The sequence below is a fragment of the Chelonus insularis genome, unplaced genomic scaffold (assembly GCF_013357705.1).
Source record: "Chelonus insularis isolate UGA/USDA-ARS -01 unplaced genomic scaffold, ASM1335770v1 scaffold_277_pilon, whole genome shotgun sequence".
NCBI lineage: Eukaryota > Metazoa > Arthropoda > Insecta > Hymenoptera > Braconidae > Chelonus > Chelonus insularis.
The window spans coordinates 1468844-1495888 of NW_023276791.1; the positions used below are offsets into that span (position 1 = coordinate 1468844).

Consider the following 27045-nt stretch of genomic DNA (forward strand, 5'->3'; position numbering starts at 1 on the left):
AATTCAGCCGCGGCACAATTACAATTAAGAGCGGTTAGCGAATTAAGGAACGTATAGTCGGCACGCGGCATCATGGAGAATTCTGCGTATTGTAAAAGACTGTTGAAACGATAAGAGATCTCGTTGACTTCCTGGTAAGCAATGATTTTCCAACTACTCGTCTACGCTCACTTTATTCTTCTACCATGTACGGGATCAGTAATGAACTCGGAATGATCCGACCACCGTTAATTATTTTTAAGCAATAAAGATTACTCCAATATTTACTGTGACTTTTGGATGTAGGAGAGAGAAGTGGCTAAATTGAATTGCCGGCTCAATTAGACCTCTGCTGTATTTGTTAAATGGTGATGAAATATGTTAAGATGACAGCTAGTGCTATTGCTTCATGGATATAACTTCATTTGATATTTTTACACTAGATTTGCAATCAACTACTTCAAATCACTCTTCACAGACATCAATTTACTCTTAAGAATAATTTATCCAACTTCTAAAATAGTCTTTTTCCACAGACAGGACGAGGCAATAAAAAATTCATCAATGAAATAAATTTCTCATTTATAAAATAAAATATTAAGCTTCGATATCATATAAAAAATTTTCGAATTTTTTTGATAATCACTTGAATTAATTGATCGAATTAAAAAGAATTTATTTGATCAAAAATCGATAAATTTTCTCCAACAATTCCTACACCATGTAAGGTTCGATAAAAAGTCAACTAAGTGATGTAAAACAACGTTGAACATGATGAAAAAACCCAAACAACCGGCCAATGGCTGGCCACCGTCCGCAAGTCAAATAATACCAGGATTAGATAAAATCTCCGGCACAATTTCAAAAAGATCAGAAGTCCGATAATAAGCTCACCTATGTCGCCTTCGCTTTTTCCTTCGTCTCCGTCGGCGTCGTCGCCACTCGATGCTCCCCCTGACAGAGGGGGCAGTTGAAGGAGCCCGCGTCTTCAGGGCCGTTGCTAAGCACTCGTCTGGAGTGTCCTCGACCTTGTCTCCCTGCACCAGGGATCGTTTCTTTGCCTCAACGCTAAACTCCGTTGTGGCTGAAAACTCCTGCGACTCGTGCACCTGTTGTCGCTGCCAAACAACTTGAGTATTCCAAACACTCTTAATACATTATCATCATTATCATCAATGTTCGGTAAAGTCTTCCAGTTAACGTTCTGATGACCACCACCACTGTCACAATTGACAATCACCGCATCAAATTTTTGTGGGTCAGTTTGTTCAATGTCTGATTCAACAGCGACACCATTTGTCCCTACTAGGCGATCACGCTGCTCTAGGGGTGATGTATCCGTCGGTGGCCCATTAAACATTACCCCTTCACTTCCTTCTAGCACTTTTGAACCACGGAAACTTACTATTTTTGATGATTTATCAACACCAATGGTAAGTAATGGCTTTGATTCAAGTTACAAATGATTCTTATCATACCAATTATTAAATCACTTCAATTTTATTGTCCACACTTAATTTTCGTCAAATATTTTTTGTTTTTTCTTTTAATCAAGCACCTTTATTTCATGAAAATGCCAATGAAGATAATAAAAAATAAGCTTGCGATTTGTTTAATGACACATTAATTACAACCTGCTGATTGTTTTCAATAAATTCTGCATCTTAACCACTCCAAGTTCATTTAATTTTTATCCTCCAAGTGTGATAATCAATTTTTTTATCACCACAGTACTTAATAAACTCTCATGGATGATAACTTCCATCGAAAGCTCCAACCCCTTTAACTCAATCAACCCTTGTGTTGGAATGCAATTTTCAACACTTGATTCTTTTGATCAAGTATTTAAATGTTTTTATCAATTACACCAGTCGAGTAATGGAAAAGCTCCAACTTGTTCACATTAAATCAAGTGTCTCATCTAATATTTATACCAATCACTCACAGATGCTTTAGCACTAGGGTGTATTGTCTAGCCTTTTCAATACTTAATTAATACTCTTCATGTGAAGAATTTATGTACGAAATCTATAAATGGAATAGTAATAATAATAAATGATTTTTATCGTAACACTAAATTATCTGATGGATTACTACTTAAAAAAAATAGTCACTTTGTATATATCCTCTCAGGGTGTTTTCTACTATGACTCCAGTCATTCAGGTACTAGATAGGGGTTTGTATTATTAAAGTATCGTATATTTACATTCACTAGATTGTCTTAAAAATGTATAACAATAAACCTGGAGTTATTCACATGATAAATTAGTGCTTTAATCATCAGGATGAATTCCAAACACCACAAAGATCATCTTATGCTGTTACATGCCACTTCTAGAATTGGTCGAACTTTCTCATTGAATAATATGAACTGATAGCAAGGACTGGATGATACAGGACTGAATGGCATCCGTAACACCGATAAGATCCATAGGATACGGAAAAAGAGTTTAAAGCACGCAGACCGCGGTCACGTATCGAATTCAAGAGATGAAACGACTATGATCTGCAAATTCCGTTCTGGCGCTTTCGCAGCCTCCGTGAGGAACCAGAAAGCGCCGCGACGTCCTGCACATGCGTTGAGCTTTACCCACCCTCTCTAGAATGCCAACCAAATCCCCCACCCACCCATTTATCTGAATCCCCCCTTTCTGCTGCTTCCCCCCTGCCGCCCCCATAGAAACACTCGCCACGGTAGCATGGCATTCCCCTTGAAAGCAGAAGACTATTACGCGCCGTCACGCCGTTCCTTTGTGCGCCAACAAAAGCTTTCACTCTCAAATGTCTACACGTTTTAACGTACACATCGAAGCTTGTTGCCACCCCACAGCATTTTCATCAATAATACGTCAATATACCCCTGAGTCGACAGGAAAATGGCCGACGTTTTTTTTTTTTTGCTTTGATACTGAGGTTTTTTTTTAATTGCTATCATACATATTTATACATTGTATTTTTTTCATATTGGAGGTTTATGTTTGTTTCATTTATTTTATAAAAACATTTAGCTTTCAATTGCTACGGTATATTGGACGTTTAATAATAGTAAAGTTAACAAATTCGTATGATGTTTTTTCAAAATGGATGATTTTTATTTGCTGAATGGTTTAATTTTATTCTAAACATGAAAATTTATTTTATTTACGTCAATTATAGTCAACATTGTAGAGCATGAAAATTAAAATATTATAATTAAATAAACAATGTTCAAGAAATTATTTATTATCTATTTTTTTTTTTAATTAAAACGATTATGAATTAAATAAAAATTGAAAATAATAGCATTTGCTTTTTAATTAAGCAACAAAATTTCCAAATGTCGAATACGTTAGAATTATTATCAAAACAATTTGTGAGATTTAAAAAAAAAAGGCAATGAAATTTTTTATTTAGTATTAGAAGCATGAAAGCTCATATTGAAGTGAAGGTTGCACATTAATTTACAAAAGTCACTCAAGATATCTTCGATATCCTAGAAGGATCATCTGAAGACGCGTGAACAGGAAAAAGAATCGAAACAAATCGAGTACGAGAGTTAAACCTGAGAGAAACGTGCTCAGCGTACGTCGATTCGGAGTAAAATTGCAGCAAAATCCAGAGTCCGTCCACGCGCGTGGAACTGCTGATGGATTCGATCGTCAATCCTTCGTTGAATGTCGTAAAGCTATCAGCCGGTTTCGTACAGCAGTCCTGAGAGGAAATCGTGGATGAGTTTCTCTTTCTCATTGCCGTCTTTTACATGACACGTTCATCGTCCTCAACTTGGAAAGAGCAGCCATATATCTAACCTAACGTGATGGGTACACGTTTGGAGCCAACGTTTTATAAATAGACGTCACCAACATATACTTCTCCTACCATATTTTCTAATGCATGCGCGTCAATAAATATTAGCTTTTCATTCATTTATGTACACTATATATTTTGCTATTGACATAATTATGGTTTAAATGATGTAAATTTCTGATTCTCCTTTAATGTCAGAGTCAGTAATAATTATCAAGAAATCTAAACTCCACCCTACTTCTATAATTTATTTGTTGACTAAAAATAAATCAATACTATCTCGGCTGGAGAAAATTAAGAAAACAAACAGTTTCAACAGATTGACTAGTTATAGTATCATAAGAGATTACTACTAAAATAATTTATTATGAGATGTTCAGTGGTAAGGAAGATATAAGACTTCTTAATGGGGTGATAATTACGAGAAAATCACCATCATTTGATTTTATCATAAATAATTATATTAAATTTATTAAACTGTTGAACGTTTTTTTTTTTATGAATCAAAACAATTAAAGAAATAATTGGAATAATAATTAAAATCTAAACAAATAAATAAGATAATTAAGTAGAGTAATTAAATGTTTACAAAATTTCTAATTAAAATAAAGTAATTAAAAATTATTTATTTATTAATTTAATTTTTTTCTTATGATTTTAAAAATTAATTTCATAAATAAAACATTTAGATTTCATAGTATCTTTTCCAATTTTAATTATTAATAATAACTCTGATTAATTTTCAAAAAATCATTAATAAAAATTAATTAATATTTATATAAATATTTTTTTATATCACTTATTAACTTGACTATAGACTTTTAACAACAATTTAATAAATATTTAATTTAATTAAACAACTATTTTAATGTTTTTCGATTATTAAATTAAAATAGCAAGAATATTTTACAGAGAAACGTTTGTACACTATTTAACTCTAATTATTATTTAAATTAATTATTAACTTTTTGTTGTAATTTTTTTTTTCACGTACTCACCGTAGCGTGAAAATATCGTCGCGGATATTTACAAAGGCTTTCGAGGATTCTTACCTGTAACAAAAAATAGCAATCGTTTAATTTAATCATCTTACAATCTTAACTTAAATCGTACGTTATACGATAATTAATAGAATGTTTTTTATACCACAGAAAGATTTATGTGATTATTTAATGATGAAAATACTCTCTGTTTAGCAGTGAACAGACGCGTGAAATCGTAGTTATACGCACGCAGATACGATAAAGTACATAGTAACTAGATACCAACTTATACTCTCTTGGCTTTATAAATATTAATTCACCGGCATCACTTGTTCTTTGTAATTTCCTCGCTACTGGTGTTATGCTCTACATTTTACAGTCATCTAGTGCAGAGACCCATGCATCTCTACCAATTTACATTTCTCAGTATACTCGAAGAGACAATTTTCAACAAAAACATTCATTTACTTTATAAAATAATTTCAACTTCATAAAATAAAAATTTAAGGAAAATTAAATTAAAAACTTGCGTCGAGTACATAATGTTTGGTTAGTATTGCGTGACATTGAGTCGTTGTTTTTTCTAATTTGGTGACGATATTTATCTCTTTAACTTGTTTCAAGAGGAAATAAAAAATTGAGAGAAAGGCAAAAAAAAAGGGAAATAAAGGTATGAGAATAAAGGTAAATAATGACACTATAAAGACACTTTATTCTTTCAGTAGTGCAATCGTAAACTATACAACGGAAATATAGTGAAGTCAGGGAAACAGACAACGAGCAGCAGGCGTGAAACAAAGACGGAAGCAGCCCGTGTAATTAAACTTCTTTAAAACAAGGATATTTTACTCGAGTGTCTTATTTCTTATTTTATTGCATAAATATTCTTTTATATGTATTTTTTCTTGTTCAGTCAAGGTTTACATGGGGAAAAAATATGTCTTATTAAGAAATAATAGAATTGTTTTTTTCTTCTAATAATACTTTTCCTAATTATGTATTTATTTAAAGCGAGTATTAATCACTTTGTTTTTCTTTTAAAAACAAGAGAAATTAATTTGAATAATGATTTTTTATTAATTCATCAGATAAAAATTCTTATTTATCTTTTAAACGTTGTAGAATACAAGATAGAGATGTGTTTATTCTTATAATTAATCCTGCAATTTTTCTTCGGAGCTTTATCATCATTTCCATCGTCAGTTTGATATTCAAGGCCATCTAATAACAATAATTAAAATAAATCCTCTTCTTACAATAGCTAATATAACATCCTATAATTCCAGGTACAATCGCAATAATAGTGCTTGTATACATGCAAACATCGAGTATGTGAAAAGCTCCTTGTAAAAGCTTTGATTTATTTCATTCACATAATGAATATTTTATGATTTTAGTGGATATTCAGTGGATATATTCATTCACTAGAAGATTTTACAGTTAAAATAATAGATGTTGATAAAACAAAAGTTTAAAAAAAATGATTGTTAGTAACAATAAAAAAATTTTTGTCATGGTAAAAAGTGTAATTATTGAAACTGGTGGTTAATTTACTTTTAGATGAATCAAAAACGATGAGCATCACTGAGTTAAATTTCGTTTAAACTCACTCAGCTGTATCGTTCTGAGACGCACATTCGAATTCCATTATTTTGAAACGTGAATCAGTTTAAACCGCAAAACCATTTTCATTCCCCAGTTGTGTTTGGTGATTTTTATTTTTTTCGTATTATTACTAAGTGTTGATGTTCTTTCGAGTGTGTGAAGTACAAGTCTTCTTTCAAGATAATTTTTAATTAAATTCGTGTCAACAAAGCTACGCCTGAACTTATGATAAATAAAAAAAAATATGAATGGATTCTTTGAAATGATCTAGATATAATAAAGTTTTTTTTTATTCTATCCTCTCATAACTTATTTCTCCGTGCTAAGTAACATGGGAGGTGAATAGTCACGATTAAAATATACTCTGAGGGGAAACTTGAACGAAAGCTTAAGTTTTGAATACGAAAAGTTGCTTTGAGGATCGAAAGATTGGCTGAATTATACATACAGCATGCAGATGATTGCTATGCTGAATAATTTAAATCAAAATATTTATTTCACAATTTTTTTTTAATAACTAAAATATTTTTTTGCAATAATTTCAGATTAATTGATATGAAAAGAATTATTTATTAAAATTTTTCTTGAGAAATTATAAAGTTTTCTTATAAGAAATTTAATTTTTATTTTCAATAAAATTATTTATCTTCAAATGATCAAAAATATGTCTTAAATCAATATAATTTTTCTTTGAATTCATTTAATAATATATGCCCACTACTTAGAAAAATATTTTATTTATTAGTATTTGTTTCTTCTGTGCAAAATAAAAATTCCCTCACTGCCTTTTTTTCAAATAAAAATCTCGTTTAGTTTGGAGTAAAAAAAAAGTTGTATTTAATTAATGTCAACGTTGATTAAATGCAGTATTTTAATTATTCCCAAATATTTGTGAAAATTCTAAATAGACTGAAAAATATTTACACAAGCAAAACGATAAATACCCTCTAAAAAAGTGATTGACCGCAAAGTCTACTAATCAAAACCTAAAGTCCGTTAACTTAAAGTCTAGCCTAACAGTATAACCGTATAGCAGAAATTCAGTTGTAGTGGCAAACTCTCTGCATGGATAGCCGCACGGGAGTTACGCTAGGTTCAGAGAGAAGTGGTAGAGACGAAGGCAGAGCTGGCGGTGAAGCTGGGGAAGTTTCGCTTGAGAGCATGACGGGGGTGAAACGAAGGGTAGTGTGCCATGGCGCGGGGAAGTGGGTCGAAAGGAGGATTTCCTGGCGGTATACGAAGTGAACGACGAGGGAGAGAAGGAGAATGAGTGAGAGAAGACGAGAGAGTGAAATGCAACCAAAAAGGTGAGGGACTGAGCCAGACTCGGAGCGATGGCAGAGTATTGATTTAGTGGGCTGCGCCGTCTCCTTCTATTTATCTCCTCGTTCATTCTACATCTCATACGTCTCCGTATCTTCCTTCAGCAATGGTGCGAGCACAGTATTTTTCGGTAAAAGCGTTGACGTTTAGCATGGTGTTTACTCTACTATTTCATATTGCAGATAAATCTACGAGAAATTATTTTAACTCTGACATTGCAACAATGACTTTTTTATGTGTCATGAAAAATATATGACGCTATGACTTTAGTTAATAGATAATCATAGTTTAATTAAATTTGCAGGAAAGAACATTTTTTTTTTTTCATGTAATTGAAGTTAAGTCGCTATTAATTTGTCAATCTAAAAATGATTATGGTAATGTGGAATATTTTTAAAGGTCATGAAACACTTAAATAAATTTTATGAGTTATTTCAATCTAATGTTAAACAAATAATAAGATATCAAGATAAAATATTATCTATTAACATAACATATTTCATTGTAATTGATCACAATAAAAAAAAATGTCCATTTCTATTCGTACTAATATTATTAATTGAATATTAAAATATTTGAATTATAAATTTAATAATTAAATTTAAACTTTGAAGTATACTTCAATTGTTATAAACTTTTAGTAAATCTTAATGTTAAAATAATTGATCAACAAATATATTCATACAATACTTTTGTTTCGTTCGTAATAAAGTCAATAGCTATGAATTTTCATGGCGTGTAATACCATGGAGATCTTGTGCATGCATTATCAGTCATAAGTGACATTTCCAGATCACGAAGGGTGGGGTTTTATAATAAGTACAATTTTTATGAGTTACAAGGTCAAATAGATTAGGTCATTTGTAACGAACAATCTACCTTGTGATTGATCAGGTGTAACCCAGAATATGTAAATGTGTAATATGTAAAACTGTCGTCGGTTGTCATAAATAACAGTTAATCATACAAAAAATATTGCTAAATACTTGATAAGTTATCTACGCATGACAATAAACATAATTTCCGGTAAAATATGACAAGATGTTTTTCCATTAATTATTTTGTTTTTTTTTTCTTAATTATAAAATTTTACTTAGTAGTTATAAATAACTGTGTCTACTATGTAAACTAATTTCGATAGGTATTAGATAATTTTTTTTCTCGATAAATAAAAATACTAACTGCAAATATAAATTGCGTAACTAGTAAACAGACTCTTTTAAAATCATTTGCGTTCTAAAGTAAGTGTTTAATAATTTCAACAATGCAATAATATTAGATAACATTGTATAACATTTTTATTGATTATTTTTTATCATACATAATTCATTAAAGTCTTTAATAATAAAAAAAAAAATAACTATTTAAAACTCAGAAACATTTTAATTATTATTTATTACTCCGATAGACAAATTAATTAAAAATCATAAAAGGCTGTGGTATTCAATTAATTAATTTCACAAAGCGTCTTCATTAAAGTAATAAAAAAATTAGCACTCGCACGATCATAACAGCTTTCACTTTATCGATTAAAAACAATAATTAAGCTCACAAATTTTTCAACAGCTCCAAGATATTAAATCCCTCCATACTTAGCGACGAAGAAGCGAAAGCTAGTCATTTAGATATTGAATGAATTATAAATATCTTGCCGATTCAATTAAGCGACATAAGTAAATTGAAAATAAAAACGTAATGAAATACGTGTAAAATAATTAATTACTCTTCACTTACTACATATCCCTGGAAACAGTAAGAGGACGCGGACCGACCAGATACAATCTCCATACAGTTAAGAGGTGTTTACAACTCCGACAGTGAATCTGTGGGTAAGTGGGATAGAAGATGGCAGTAAATATTCCTCGGGTGGTATTCCGTACGGTCGTTCACTGCTCTCATCCGTTCTTTGTCTCTTTTTCATTCTCTCGCGATACCACGCATTTTCTTTCTCTCTTTCGTGTTAAATACGCCACTATCACATACCTATCAACCCTTTCGTGAATGGGGATGAATCTTTGACTCGCGGAATTCCAATTTACGTTTTTTAACTCTGTTATATGCTCCTTATCAGCATTCATCGTTATTCAGTTATCACGAGCATCATTATTTTATAACATTCATCACTTTCTTTTAAAACTTGAATTTAATAAATAATTAATAATAAATTATTTGATGAATTTTTTCCTTGCTGTGCTTATCACTGTTATTTGATATAATTAATTTTAATTAGTTTTATAATTCATTGGAGTCTAGAAGAAAATTAAACACTCTTCAATTATATCTATTTTCTTTTAATTCACCAGAAGCAATTATGATAAAAGGAAAAATTTAATCAAACTAAAAACTTGCATAAAAATAAAACTCTGGTACTTAAAGTACTACTATGACACTTGGATTATTTTATTCAAACACTTTTATGTGTAAACATGACAATTCACTTTTCTTTCAGAGCATTTAATTGATAATTAATTAATCTTTTTACTTGCAACCTAGTAACAATTAATTTGAAACACTTTTTTTTTTAATATTTTTATTGGATAAAGTTTGACAGCTTGTATTGTAAGTAAATTTTATTTTATTCACCACTTTAAAAAAACGTTTAGTGACTCACATAGTTTACAAGCATCCAGACTAACGGAAGAACGATCCACTGAATATCACTTTCCGTCGGACTCTATCAGTGAGTATACAATTTGGTTCGATTGCTGAGTAAATATAATTTATTTATTGATATTTTCTCGTTAAATTACTCAATCTTTTCACGATATTTTTTTGAATCTAAACTAAAAGTTAGTTTAAAAACCTGACAGTTAATATTACATAATATTTAAACATATTTTTCCTTACATTTTGACATTTTACTGGTTTTGTTGTATCGAGGAAACTGCAGTAAATTATCACAACAAATGTTCTAGGGAATACCTGGGCAATGTTACATGCCAATCATTGATAAAAATTCTTATCATTTCCTGTACTACACTGTATAATTAAGAAATGCTTTATTAAAAATAAAACAAAAGTGCAATTACTTTTAACATAATGTTGAATATTTACAAAAAAAACATATCTAGACTAAATATTTTTCTTTATCCAATTGGTTAGTTGATAAAAAAATAATCTTTATAGAAAAAAATAATTGAATGAATTTATCTTATTTTTTTGAGAGAAACATCAACGAAAGCTGCGCTTGATTGGCTTCTATCTTCGATAAAATATTGGATTTTTTATAAGATACATATGATGGAATCCACGAAACAGACGAAAGAAATGTGGGAGTTAATTCGAACGCCACAGGAGTGGTGCAGCTGCTGTTTTCGCTTGTCCCTTATACATAATATGTGTAGGGAGTTTAAATGCTAAGGTAGAAAGGAGAGAATGGATGCAGGTGGGAGATGGGAAAACGTCGCTGATGGCGGCACGACCTATACGGGAATTCTTCGCCGTTGCGCGTATATAAATGAAAATAAAAGAACACTACAGCCGATGAGCGATAATTCATTCGTGAATCGAGCTGACCAGCTGAATCCAATGATTCCAGTATGAGGATGTCGAAGAAGAATATAAGAATCGATTGTTCAAGGCCACCTACAACATGTCTGACGACGCTTCGTTTATATCAAAAATCTGTTTTCTTTGGAATTATTATCCAAGCATTGTACTGTAAACCACCATTTCTAATAACTCACAATATTTTCCAGGTAATTTTAACCATAAATATTTATACTCAACAATTTATTAGCAGCCTATTGAAGTCGTTATGATTGATAGAACATTTTAATTATTGAAAAAAAAAATTTTTGCGATAAATTTGAATTAGTAAAAAATTTTTAATTTTTTTTGTACGACAATAAAACAGTTTAATTTGTAAAAAATATTTATTGGTAGTGATAGTAATTTATGAATGGACTGTTATCAATTTGTAGTTTTCACAAATACAATCAACATGGTAGTCTTGATTAAAAATGGATATTTTAATTAATAATAGACTAGAATAAAAATAATTCAAGCAACGTTTTTCTCTTTAGAACCAGTAAAAATTAATAACTTCAATTACCAGAATTGAGCAGAAAAATAGATGGTCCATTTAGATAGATTGTCTTGCAGTTTAATATAGGTATATACGTTCACACTTTTATGCTGAAAGGGACACTGTTACCATTTTAATTTTTACTACCCTCGCACTGTGAAAGTCCGGATAACTATGGGGTTTTTTCAGTGTACAACACACGATGGTAAGGGAAAAAGTGAAACTCACTGGTATTGTTCTCGGCTTTTTCTGTCTTTCGGCAAAAATAGGGACGTGAGGTCGGCTTCACGGTCGCGACCCTTGGGAACAGCTATGACTTTCTCCTCCATAAAAATAAAAAGCTCTTTCTTCCTCTCTTGCTTGTTAAATGCTACTCTCGTTTCTACCTCAAGGCCTTTACGGAGTTACGTAAATTTAGAGCTCTAAATCTTTACTTCCAATGGGTCCATGTTTTTCTGTAGCTTTGAAGAAATTGTCATTCAAGGAAACCAGCTAAAACTCATGAGGTGGTCGCTTTTTCCCTAAATATACCTGTTACACTGCCCTATTAGTAGTGTCATTATTAGAAGAATAATTTATGAGGTGTTGTGCTCTGGTTATGTTAATTGGGACATAATTTCAATAATTTTCAGCATTTTTTAGATAAAAGATTGATTTTTTAAAATTCAATTTTAACCGCAGATCTACAAAAAATATTTAATGAAATAAAATTTTTATTTTTAATGAACTTGTAAATGTATAAAATATTGTAAAATAAGACGAAATAATAACTCGATTAAAGATTATGAATCAATTAGAAAAATCTATATGACAGGGAAAACGTCCGGTCAGCTCAAGTCTCAGACAGAAACTAAACATAAACAAGTTGGTCAAGCATTGCTACCAACAAATTCAATCGTTTATCAATTAACATATAGATGGGGACATATATTTATTGTAAAATATTTATAAAAAGCTCTCTACTTTTCAGTTAATTCTTTTTTTGTTCTGTTAAAGATTTTTACAAATGTTGGTAAATTAAAAATACAATAACATCTGTTTAACCATTTTTTTAAATATTTTTCTGAGCTCAAGTTTAAGATAAAATACTTTAAAAAATAATAACTTTTGTCATCATTGTGGATTATTATGCCTCATGTAATTATTTCAAGCAATCAATATTTTAAATCATGTAAATTTTACATAATTCAATTTATTATTATTTAATTAGGTCATTAATTTAATCAACGGTCATTAATATTATTTATGATCGTGTTGAGAAATAAAATTGTGATGTGAGTTTAAAAATGTTGGATAATTTTCAATATTTATTCAATTCACATATTTTTGTAGCCATCTTAAAGCTCGGATGTCTGACCATGCATATTGTATTGAGCTCTACAGCTGGATCTACTACAGCAGCTTTTGGACACCCCTGAATCTTTTAGGGAGCATTTTGGGACTTGACTGTACCGCAGTGTATCCTCCTTTTTCTGGAAGCCCCGGAGGTACGGTAGGGGTCGATGTGGACGTTAGGCACAACTGGCAGAAGGGCGGGCAGTCAGCGTGAAACGAAACAGGAGATTTAGATGTCATCCTGTGACATTTCCTTCGCAACGAGTTCTCCTCTACTCAATGAAAACGCCTACTATATACCCTTGGCATACAGAAAAACGTAGGGATGCTGAATCGGCTTTCTCGAGAATTGTCTACTGAGTCATTTCTAATTTCTACCACGAAATCGGAAAGCTGTTTGAAAAAACTCCTCTTAAATCTTTCAACTCCAGTGAGTGAAATCTAAAAATTTCAGAGAAGTTTTTTGTACTATTTCTATGGTCAAAAAAAACTTTTTAATTGCTATAAAAAAGATTTTATTCGAGTAAGTAGTAAAAGATAAACATTTGAGTCTGAAATAACAATAAAAATACATTTAACTTATTTGTTGAGTAAATAAATAATTTTGAGCAGTAAAAAAATACTATCTGTAAATTAAATTTGTAAATAGAATCTAAAAGGGGAAGAAAAGGCGTTTATTTATTTTTTTAAGGGATGTTTCACATAAATTTGTTCTTGTCCAAGACGTACGTTTTATTAACTAGTCAATGAGAGGTATCCTACGGAGTAGAGGTGTGCTCACAGGGAATTGTTACTTTATAAAAGACTCTAAATTTTCAAGTGACGCACGTGGGATTAGCTCACCCAATCAGACAAAACATTGGAAGGGCGGGCTTAATTAAAATCCCCTCGCAGAGTTGAGTTACCAAGTCTATGTTGCTCAGATTCTGCCTGTTGAAGATGTAAGAAACGAGAAAGCTTAAGATTCCAGGTTAACGACAAATAAAATATTCATTTGAATCTCTAACGATTTATATCCTTGGTAAAAAGCATTTTTAGACAAATGAATTCACTTTGGTACCTCAGAGAAATCTCTGAGAACAATTAAAAATTTCATTTCAAAATAGTTTAAGTGACTTTTGATTTTTTCATAAACCAACTAGTTACAAGTCTCATTCTGTACACTAGACTATTTTCAAGTATCTACTCTTAACCACAGAATATCTTAAAGTTACTTCTTTCAGAGTAGATATACTGTTTAAGAATTCTTTGTTTTTTGCATCCATGAATATTTTAAAATTAATCATTTTATTTTTGTACCATTTTTCGAATAATCATTAAAAATAAGTAAATAAAACGTATATAGTAAATAAAACGAAAATTTTGTAGTTAAAAATAAGATTAAAAAATTAATTGCTTCATTTAACTGACGTTTTTCATCAAAACAGAATGAAGGAAATCTTTTTTTTAATAAAAGTTGTAAGAAACATATTCAGTATAATGATTAAGGTTGTTTTTTTTAGAAATTATCCTTGAGTTCATGATGTTAAAATCCTTAAGGTTCTCAGAGCATTCACCCCATGTGTAAGTAGAACTATTATACCGTCACGAATGTCCAAGGTAACTTCTCAACCACAAAAGTTGTAATACAAACTTTAATTTTATCATTTAACTTCAACTTTGTTACTTGATTTTGATTTCAACTTTTAACTGTCGTCAAAAATTAAGTCTAATTATTAAATTCTAAAATTGTCTCAATTCAAATATCAAACTTTCTTTAGTAAAATTACATTTCAAGAAAGTATGTCAGTTGTCATAAACTTGAACAAATGATTCAATACTAAAAATAATTATTAATATCATTCAATTCACTTAAGAAAACTCGATTATAATTATTTTACTTTGAATTATAAAAATAATTATGCATTTTTATTTAAGAGAACTAATTTTATATAATTTATCTCAATCCGCAAAACATTAAACAATGAAACTAGACGTATAAATTCCTATACCTTGAAAAAGTATGTTATATCATGATACACACTTGGCTCTCAAAAAAATTGAATGGGTTATTGGGCTTTAGACAAGATACTGGTGTGTGAAGAACCACATCGACACGTAAGTGGACCTATAAATCTCAATCCGTTCTTGATCGAGCCTATATTTACTCTATTACCAAACGATTATTTTAATTTTTTATGAGGCCGATTATATTTAAGTCGAATAATGGTTGAGATCCCGCACGCTGATAATGGATCATAAATTTCAACGTCGCTCGACGATATCTCGTGATAGTGAAGGAAAAATAAGCATAGGTCAGTACAGTGCGTGATTGCCGCCGGATTTCTTTCTCTCCTCCGGTATAAACGCCAGCATTCAACTGTGCTCATGTACCAGATATTCGGGGGAAGTCTTTGGAAAGCTATTTTATCACACCAGCACCAGACGGCAGCACCTTCATAGTCACCACCCCCTTGGCTACGAGCTTTATGTAACAGATTCTACGGCATCTGCCATCTACCGTTATCCCACGAACTTTATTTCCACAACAGGGTTCTAGGGGAAGTTAACAGAGGGCTGAAACGCCGCGGGAAGGCGTTTGAATTAAATTTGATGGCATTAGAAAATAAATTTTGAATTAAAATAGGTGTTTTATAGTTGGATTAAAATTTAAGATCTCAGTTCTGGAAAGCAAATTATTTTTTTAAATGACTATTTTTTATGCAGATTAAATGATAAATTAAAAGTTTGAAATAAATTCAATGTGAAGATAAGCGTATAATTCTTGGTATTTTTTGCGTTTGTTTCCAGATCGTAGTAAAAAGTGAGTGACAACTCCAAGCCGGAATGTAATTACCATTTTATATGATAATCATTCTCATAAAAATGGAAAATGATACAGTTGTGCAGGTGGTTATTCGTAATATTAGTACTTGTCACCCAATTACCATAATGAATGGTAATTATTACCATATATTTTACTTCATAAATATTGGAATCTCTGAGTAGAAAGTTGCTTTTCAATATTATTTAAAATCAAACTTACAATCAAAACACACCTACACCACATATATATATGAAGAAGTTTATATATATTTTTACTTAAAAAATTTTTTCTTATCAGTACAAAAGTAAATAAACAATTAAAATATATTCTTAAATCTAATAAATATGCTGAAAAAAAAATATTTACTTTCATTTCTCAAGTTTAATGATTTTATGCAATAGATTTTCACTATTCATTTCCTATGCAACGCACATTTTATTTAATCAGCTGAAACAAAGCACTAATAATAATTTTATGGCGTTCAAGAATAGTTTACTAGTGAGATTTTGACGTGCTATTTAACCTTAAGGATTCAGCTGGTCAGTTTATTTATTAGTTTAGTTGAACGTGATACAAATCATTCGACACGTATGCACTTACATACCATTTAGCAATAGCCTGTAGGGGTGACTTGAAGATTTAGCATCAATAATAAACCCATAATACAATTAATAGATTACCAACATATGTTTCGGTACAAAACACGCGACAGAACCAATCGATCCATAATTCAAGAGCTGTTGAGACTTCAAATGGAAAAAAAAAAGCAAAGGTTTTAAAAATGAAGTAAACTATGGGAGGTTTGCAATCGATTGCGGAGAAACCTCACAAGCATTGTCCTGAAAAACTTCCGTGTTCGACATGCAATCATCGTGGGCGGTCCCATCACCTTTTCTGCGTGTGTCCGTGTCCGTGAGGCGCGTGGCTCTGCTTATCAATCACTGCAATCGGTTTACCTCTGCAATAACAATCAACCTGAGATCCAATATAACGGACGTATTGCGTAGGAAAACGATACCGCATTGCGTTGAGAATGAAGCCACCAACTGAGATATTGGGTGGTCTATGGAGGTGATCTTCTACATATAGCTTGGTGCTAAGATCTATCATTATGTGCGTCGCAATGCACGCAATATAAGCTAGATCATTTTTATCTACATGTTGTGCATAAAAATGATTTACTTTGATGGAATATTGATAGCCATTCATTACCATAGTCTAAACAATACTCGCTTATTAATATTTTTTTTTTCATTTATTCTTTTCAATCAATTATGAATGAGAAAAATTTTTTACAGCTCCCACTTTCTTTTATAAACAATAATATCTAATAATTAAACTCGACTATTAAAAAACATTTTTTTTTTTTTAGTAATAAAAAGAAACGAATGTTTTAATTGAAAAATTAAGCAGAACAAGTTGTATGTGAGTTCTATGAATAAAATTTATATGAAAAAAATATATTACTATTTTGACGACAAGATAAAAAATAAAAAAAAAAACGATAAGTAAATGAATAATGTGGCCATTTCGATTAAATAATCCCGTTATGCTGTCGTCTCGCTGTAGTTTTGTAAATATAATGGAGTCTGAAATGATTCAAACTGGCTGCCAGGGGCGTTAAAGGCACATTCTGAATGGCGGTTTCATCATTCGTCAACTGTCAGACAGTCGACCAATCCAGAACAGTGAAATAAAAATTTATCAAACACCTACAGACTTGAAAGAAGATTATCTAAAAGCATTCTCAGTTCAGGCACGAAAATTGCTTATTTTTATTGGTTTGAATTTTTTTTTTTTTACTCAAATAAAATCCTGGTTAATTTATTCATAGATTTGTGTAACAAATAAAAATATGTCTCAAGGATAAATATTATTTAATCAGTAGCGAATATAACAATGGCAAGACAATTTTAATGGCCTAACACATAGTAGAAAAGACTCGTAAACTGATATGTAAAATAATTAGTTTAATTGCATTTAATTGCACAGCAAATTATAAAAAATCGGGTAATTAGGTTGAAGAAATAATTGTAAGAAGACATATTATTTTGTATCTGTAGCCAACAAAATCTGATTAAAAAATATTCTCCAATGATTTCCAGCGAAACTAAGTTGATAAAAAAAATTTTAATTATAAAGGACATTATCTGAAACAGTGATTTTATTCTTTTGAAACATTTTATCTGATTGTCTTGAATAATTTAACTCATTGAAAAAAAGAGAGAAATAGAATTACACAAATGAATAGAATTTTTCGCAATATTTGAACTTTGAATAAAACTCTATTCCATTTAAGTCAATAAATTCACCAGTGATGTGATTGCAAGTAGAGTTAACTGATAGTAAATATTCAACGGATGTCAATTTAACGAATGAAATACAAAATGATAGGCAGTAATTATTTGAACAAATAAACATTTAGTAAAAAATGCAATGAGAACAAGTATCCTTACAATGAGATTCTTTGTATGTATAATGCCGGTTTAGGTATTTTACTAAAGCAATACTTTATTCTAATAAGAGAACGAGAATTTACTTGTGATCTTCTCTTTTTGCCGGTCTATTTCGAAAGATCAGTATTCTTGACGCAACACGATAGAATACCGCGAATCCACGGCATCTCTCTGTAAGTTTCTCAGAAAGTAAATTGTTCAATCTACCAAGTATGTATGCAAAAATAACATAAAAATAAACATTCTTCCTTTAAATATAATGATATTGAGACAGTCAAGTGTCCAAGCATGTTAAATAATTACCAGAGAAGTATATTCAACTGTCATCTGTCACATTAGTTAATAAATCAATACAAAATATTCCATTCGTGTTTAATTTCAATCATTGAAATAATTATTTATGAAAGAAAAATGATTTATGTTTATTCGCTTATACTTTTACTCATATTTTCATGAATACTAGTTAACTTATTTTATATTGTTTATAACGTGAAAAAGTTTTTAATTTCATTCGAGTGCATTAAATGAAATCGAAAAATTTAAACTCACCAATTTTTAAACATTGAGAAGTAATTTATTTTCATTTGAAACCATTTTTTTAAAATAATTTAAAAATAATTAATAATTATTGAGTGTGAAACTACGCTTCGTTATTTAGATTCTTTTTAACGTAAATTGATTTAATGAAAAAAACGTGGAATGAAATAAAAATCACATGTGAATACTTTAGCATTATGAGATGTAAGTAGTAACAGACGTCTGATCGAAATTACGGCTCTTGCATCGTTCACATACTTAGGAGAGTAGGATTCAGTAATTAACAGAATTAAATCATTGATTAATTAGATTCAATCAATCACTGTCAGTCACTATCAATTAAACAATCGACACTACGTCATTATTAACCAAATTCATCACTACTTATTCACATTAATTATTCGTTAAAACCATTTAAACTGTATCAAAAATTAAATACATACATATTCTAATTCTATAACTTGAAATGTATTTTAGTCAAGTCAAGGCAGTGTTGTAAAGCACATGTTGCCAGAAAATAATTTATTGATATTTTTGAGGACTATTACACAAGCAAAATCACTAAAAGTTATCTATGAGAGTCTGTAACAACAAAACTGGCCTATTTAAAAAATATAATAAACTTCAAAAATTATTACGTTCGTGTTGTGGCAAAATTAGATGTCAATTGTTCAACATCAATGCCACTAGAACATGAAAGAATCTCTCAACACGATCGGCGATATAAGGTAACGGAACGAGACACGAAGAAACACTGCAGAGGATTATGAAGTGCGATGTTGATACGATAGTGGCGGGAAGGCGGAGCGACAGGCTATACTGGTACATATATATATATTACATATATATGTACGTCTATATATCTATATACATATATACATAGTCTCGAACAGGATGAATTACATTTTCTAGGACATTAAAAAAATAAAAATCTAATCATGGTAAAATGAAGAACCGGAGTTTGAAGGTACAATTAATTAATTTTTATAAACGGGATAAATTCTCAATAATTACCGTCAATTAACTAACATCTAAAATTAACGGGATCAATAATTGTATTTGTACAACAAACAAGTCTACTCTCTAAAAATGAAACAGTGAAAATAATAAAATACACTGTAAAATTAGTAAATATTTTTAGAGAGTATTCAGATAAAAATCAATTTTAACAAAAAAAAATGCTATTAATTAGTTTTAAGTTAAAAATTAAGTTTCTGATCTTCAAAAATAAATAAACAATGAAAAATAAAGACCCAATAATAATTTGTAGTATTTTTTTTATTTACTAAATAGTTTGTTTTTTATCAATAAAAGCACGAAAAAGATTTTAAAAAAATTTAATGGAGCAATTATGTTGTTAATAATATTGTTTAAAAATAATCAAATAAACCGGTACTAAATAGAGATTTCATGAATCAACAGAATGAATCAATGGCTGTCATCAAAGTCCTGATATGAGTATTTTTTCCTAAGGTTAAGAATACTGCATCACCCACACAATCACTTTCAAGTCCATTTACTCTAGACTCAACGTCTCACAATAGAGTGGCAATGACTGCGGCACATAAAGCAATAGCAGAAAGTCAAAGTGGCAATTGAAGGCTCTTTGTCCTTTCTCTTGTTCATAGTTTCTTGTACATTGGCAAATTCTTACATTTTTAGGCTATACTAGTAGCGTGATTGTGTGGGCTTTTATTGTTTTCGTGTTTCAGTATTTCTTTCGATCAAGTGTTAGCTTGGATATATACTCCACCACCGAAAATCTCTAATCACTTGAGTAGAAAGAAATGCTTTTAGTATTGGGTGTGTGTAGTTAACTGTATTACTTCTACAATACAAAATCAACGATCTCTGAATGAACTGCTGATCGAGTGCTACTGAAAGATTATCGTTTTCCCACGACAGGATGTATGATAATAATCGGACTACGAGGAAATTCTGAATTAATCGTTATTAATATTTTCAAACTGAATACCACGAATACATTGAAAGGTGTATTATTAACGACCCTATCATTCTGAACATCAATTACACTATATCAGTAGCATATTAAAATACTTTTATTAATGATGGAGATTAAGCCTTGTATCAAGGTCAGTGTTTTATCAAAAAAAAAAACCTATTTTTGCTGATGGTCGTGTTTTATTGTCACTGATGTGAGTGAGTATACCAGTATAATAAATTATAAATTACTATTAATATATGTCATGATTAAAACTGTGTAAAAAGACATCTCCAATGACTATCTGACCTATAAAATTTAAATGACTGTGGTATTTGCATGAGTGTGTCACATTTAAATAAACTGAGAAAACATAGTAAAAGGGATTATGATTTTTTTTTCAAAGAATTAGATACATTTACTGTTACATTACTTTTACATTTTTTTGTAAATCAAAAATTCTTTTTAATTTTCATATTGGAATCTTCAAATTAAAATTGCATGAAAATGGAGATGAATATTTTTATTGTATTTTTCTAATAGATTTAATCGAATTTGCTTCTTTAATCGAATTTTTTTACTTAATAAAAATCAAATATTTTACGTTAAAAAAGCGTTTAGTTCACAAAAAAAGAACTTTGCTCCAAAAAAACTCATAGGTCTATCGATCAACGTCAGAAAAGGAAGACTGCTGATATTATACATCCCCAAAAAATAATTAAAGGAATAAATGAATAGATTTTCTATATACCTAAAATTGCGTAGAAGTTATAGTGTGTATATATATAGTGGCAATTACGAATCGCGTGATATATAGCGATAACTCGTTGCGACGGCGGTAGCGTCTTGGTGCTTCTGGTCTGTGGCAGTGGAGGTAGACTGAATAAAGAAGGTAAGGAGAAAATTATACATGTTCACCCCTCTAACTTTCACCCGTTTGATCTGAGCCCAGCCGACTCTTGGCGATAACGACTGTCGATTTCTCCGAACTAAGCGTGTATTTGCTTGAATTAGGCACAATAATTTCATCTGTTATTACAACTGAAATTATTTTTAAACTTCTACGTATAAATTGCGTAAATTTACTTTCATATTTTCTATGAAAAATGGTATATTTTTATTACTTCAATAATAAACATTGACTTAATAAAAAAAACATTGATGTACAGAAGAAGTACTTGATAAAAGATATTTTAAACAATTTATGTATTACTGAAGAAATGATGAATGTCAAGTCATTTATTGTAATTTAAATATTAAATGCAACCTATAGTTTACATCAGAGAAAACCACGTGTGAATGTATTTTTAATTAACGTCATTTATTTAACATAATATATTATCAGTTTAATATCTAAAAGTTACTGAGCTCGTACTAGAAAACTACTTGTCAACTTCTATAGTATTCATAATCAAGTTGCTCACATTTATCATTCGCAATAGCAATTATTACCTTATTTCAATTTAACATTGTAATTGTATCACTTCTCATAATACAATTCTTGCATTTCTTGTAATTAAAAAGCAAAAAAAGCTGGTCACGGTGTATTAAGACTTTTTTATTCTTGTGTTAAGTTAATAATGTTTAAATTTTATTGCCATAATTATAAATAATTTTCAAATAAATTATTTTAATGTTCCTTAGGGTTAATTCGACATTATATTCTTTTCATTATAATTGGCATAAAAAAAAAGTTGTTGCCAGTTATTTGTAATATGTGAAGTTCACAAATATTTATTTATCTATGCCTATCGACAAATTAGTTTCTTTAACAACCTGTTTGATCGCATTCCAAACTAAAAGAGAAACATTTATTCTAATTAATAAATCTGTGCTACGTAAAGAATTTTTCACGCCAGTAAAATGATTAATAATTAATTTCGTTTACTAAACGTTGTGTTGTGGGGTAATTTATTACTGTTAGAATGAACATGATTCAATTATATTTTTTTAACAAAGTGCAGTTGTAAATTGAAACGAATGTTACTAAAATAAATAATCATCATCGTACTTGATAGACCATTTGAGAATAGTTGTATGTGTACATAAAACAACCCTTTTTATAATTTTACATTGATAAGTATCGACGACAACGAACAATAATTGTAAAATTAATTAAAACTGGCAGGACTTTTAATAAATTTGTCGGATAAAAAATTAGCTTTTAACTCTTTTGAAATTAACATTGATATAAATTAACAATTGCAGATAAATATTTTACTGTACTTAAATAATTAAGAAATGATGGTAAAAATTAGTGAGATAAAATATGAAAATAAATTAAATTCAAGTAGACTCATATTGAAGTTTGAAAAAGGACAAATTAATACAAACACCGGTTGTATTAAAATAATTTATAACTTCACGCTTACAATTTTCAATTGATAACGTTAATATCCAGCGGAGCAATGTGCAAATATATTTACTCAATATAATTTATTATTTAAGCATAAATTATTCAGCTTTCTCTCGATCATTTTATACCATATAAACAATTGAATTAAATTATTCCTAACTAAAATGTTTTTATATTCCGATGGTCTTTTTGTCATCATGTACATAAGAAACTGCTCTTTTTTTTTTTAATTCAAAGTTACACCATAAATTAATTGCTGTGTAGATATTAATCGACTTCCTTTCTGATTTCAATGACAAAAGTAGTGAATAAATATGTATAAAGAGAGTGTTTTCAGAAAAATGGCACATTAAACTTTATTTTTTATGTTTGTCGATACAAAAAATTTTCATTGCCTTTACTAGAAAACATACCACCGATAATTATCAAAGTCCATTTTAGGGTAGACAATAATTATAATGATTATATTGGTATGGGGAGGTAGGCGGCTATCGAGAAATAAATTACAGGTGTGCCTTGCTGCGTGCGGTCAACACATTGCGCATAGGTTCGTTCAATAGATGCCTATCAGACTCTTCCGTGTTATGTACCTGACAGTATGGAGGAATAAAACGATGAGATGGCGCCAATACAGCTGCTTGTTTCCAAATTTTTTTATTGACCCTTAATTCTGCTTTTTTTTTTAATTCATTTACACATCGGCCGAATAATGGATCATGTGTTGGACTATAAAAACTCCTGATATGTTGGTCAGAAGATTTTTCTTTACATTATCTTTATCTCCTCTATATTCATTGATTGCTGTTATTAATTATTCTCCAGATTAAAATTATTATCGAAGCTAATTAATAACTGGATAATATAAAAAATTAATTTTTTTCAATTATTACTGGATAATTGTAAATAAAGTTATCATTGAAAATATTTATTTTTTCTTTTTTGCTGATAAAGAATCTCATGAATTAAATTTAAAAATTGTTTCATTTTTCTGTAGGTAATTTGAGATAAATTTTGTTTAAAGATACTTGCAAAAAATAAACGTATGACTTAAGTCACAAAGAAGAGTATGATTAATTCTTTTAGAATCTCACATACATTTATGCTCCATTACTCTGCCTTACCCTGAGTCCCCTTGAATTCTTTCACTGTAATATAAATGTAAATTGGTACTAAAAATAATTGAATTACGTCAAAGAGTTTTATTTTCAACAGAAGGTATTATTTTGAGAAAATTCTTTTGCCAAAATGAATCCCTGGAAAAATTCAATTGCCCAAAAATTTTTATCATTTTTCTAAGTTCAAGAAATCAAATAATTAAATTATTATTGCAAAAAAAAATGCTCAAAACGAATAAAAGGGAATATAGAAAAAAACATCACCTTCATCATGAAGACTAACTTTGAGGTGCAAAAATAATAATGCTGATAAAATAAATGGAATCTGCCATATTCTTGGAGCTATAATTTAAAATATTTCATGGTGTTTGACTTTCAGCAGAATTATATGAATGTTATTTGTTCGTAAGCAGAAATATCTCATAAATAATCTATAAGAACTTTCCAAGTCAGAGTTGGGTTTTGCTCGTCGTCCAGTGAGATCTTCTCGCGTGCTTCTGTTTTTCTTAATATTTTTTTTTCTTTTCGCATATCTTTTGGTCTCGTGGACTCTGTTGTGTCCGCACATTATATGCCGGTTCAAATCGCGCAGACTCTGCACCGTCCAGCGAAGATTGTCGCGCGATTAGTCTGAGACCCCAATGTCACGCTGAAAGATGCATTGCTCTCGAGTCCAGCCATTATATACGTGCGCACACGCACGTTTATCCAGGGCGGGTGGACCGTTTATATGCAGTAACGCCGTAAGTGCATAATCGCCGATCACATCTGCTTGCACTTTGCGTCACATTCCAACACCTTGTGCTTGCTTCACTTATTCTTCTTTTCTTACACTCATTCCCATTTTTTATTTATTCTCCTCAGTTTCCCTTGTATCCTTCGCCTCTATAACACATCCAGTATGTACTTATACAGATCTATGTGTATAGTGTCAAGGCCTTCTTCTTGCATATCAAGAAGACATGCTGATTGCATCCACACAATGCCATGTTTTATTCAAAATCAACTTTGTAATTTTAATTATTTCGATTTGTTATCAATCCTTTAATTAATTGAGTGATAATGGTTGAATTAATCTACCTGATGAAGGTTTTAAAATTTTTTTTATGAATATGTATACTTGTTAATTTTATTTTCAGACTGAAATTCATGAGAATCGGAACTTAGTAAAAGTAAAAGAGGTATCATGGATCATGATTCATGGTGTGACGTCTTTTCTATACCAACTTGAAAAGACTTATAAGTGTAAGAAAGGTGCAGATTCACACTTTTTAATTTTTCTTTGCGCTCATTGTATAAAATACATTGCATATGTAATCATTCAGACATTTGTATGGCAACATACTGGCAGTTCTATCGCCAATATACTAAATCTTTTACTTTTGTGTATAGTAGAAAACAGTAAATATCAGTCTCTTCAAGGATAAAAAAATTAATACTCCAATTTTTGCTGCTTGAGAATTACTTTTAGATTCTACCTTTATTCCTCCAAAAACTCATAAATTATCCTCCCTATTTTGTATAGTAAATCTTTCTTTAGTATAAAATAGTTTTAGAAAAATAAAATGATATAATATGATCAAGGAGTAAACAAAAAAAAATACTATAAATATGTTTTCTAGTCTTAAAAATCAACTATAAGATTTAAAAAAAATAAAAATCTAAAACTTTATTCTGACGAATGATTTACTGGGCCTCATTACTTAAACAGCTTTTTACTTTAATCACATTAATGAAGCATTTAATCTTGCCGCGTGTTTTACAAGTTGACGGTGTGTGGCCGATCTTCACAACTTACGTTGACGCGGATTACTCAAACCACTTACGAGAGACAGCGCTGCTGGCCCCCAACTACTTTTATTATTGTTGTCATTAGTCAAACGATCGATATTTTTTTTTTCTAAATCTTCGCTATCATTTGTAATGATATTTAATAAAACTACACCTCATTTCTACTAATTTACACCTGAAATACATTTTGCATTTTATATAACATAATAATTTGAACTAATAATGATTTCAAAAATAATTATAATATTTTTGATTATATCCTTATGATGCCGAAAATAATACAAAATATTTAAATGATGTAATAGATTATTAAAATCAACAATGATTCATAGCAAATGCGTTTACAATAAAGTAAATATTCAAACATAGCACACTTGCAAAAACATTCTGAAGCGATAAATATTTTTAAAAAGATACTAGCGGGTATTGAAATCGAATAAAAACGTTGATTATACGTAAAGAGTTTTAAGTGGAACAATAAGGATCTAAGTCGAAGAAAAAAGAGCAAATATTCAAAAATAAAATGAGCTTTTTGAGAATGACAAATGCTCAATTATCTTATCGTATATCTTTCGAAATGTATATAGCAATCAAGGAGTGAAATGTGTATTGAGATTGTCTTATAATTTGCGATAGACGCTTACATTATGCCAGGCCAGGTAGATGTGCACATATGGGAAGCAGCTCTCGAGGCGATCCAACGTCACTTACCTGAAACAATAAATTGTAAACAGTTACACAACGTACATATATATTGAATACTTAAGTGAGCAGATAGCTGTGTAATTTATGATATCATTCAAGACCAATATAGCCAAGGAAAACGTAGCCTAAATTTTCAAGCAGTTAACTAGTGAATATTAGACTGATATTCAATGTTTCCATGACTAAATTTATTAAAAACTTGAATGATAATTTTTTTTATAAATTTCAATGATAATTTTGATTGAGAAGAAGCTGATAATACTTGAAAAATTAACTATGAATATTTTATCATCAACAA

At 30.0% G+C, this 27045-nt stretch overlaps 1 protein-coding gene across 9 annotated transcripts in view; it reads right to left on the minus strand.

Annotated features, from left to right (window-relative positions):
- The window catches only part of LOC118073204 (homeotic protein antennapedia-like), a 116856-nt gene that overhangs the window by 35528 nt on the left and 54283 nt on the right, over window positions 1-27045 (minus strand). For 3 of the 9 annotated variants that reach the window (XM_035093554.1, XM_035093556.1, XM_035093555.1), the window contains exons 2-3: window positions 26687-26753; window positions 4765-4818 (exon numbers count right to left, since the gene is read on the minus strand). The exons of 2 other annotated variants lie outside the window; for them this stretch is intronic. The gene's annotated coding sequence lies outside the window, so the exon portion shown is untranslated. Of the gene's footprint in view, window positions 1-873; window positions 1477-4764; window positions 4819-19281; window positions 19343-26686; window positions 26754-27045 lie in introns of those variants that run through there. 4 more of the 9 variants (XM_035093560.1, XM_035093559.1, XM_035093557.1 and 1 more) reach the window with 3 other exon arrangements.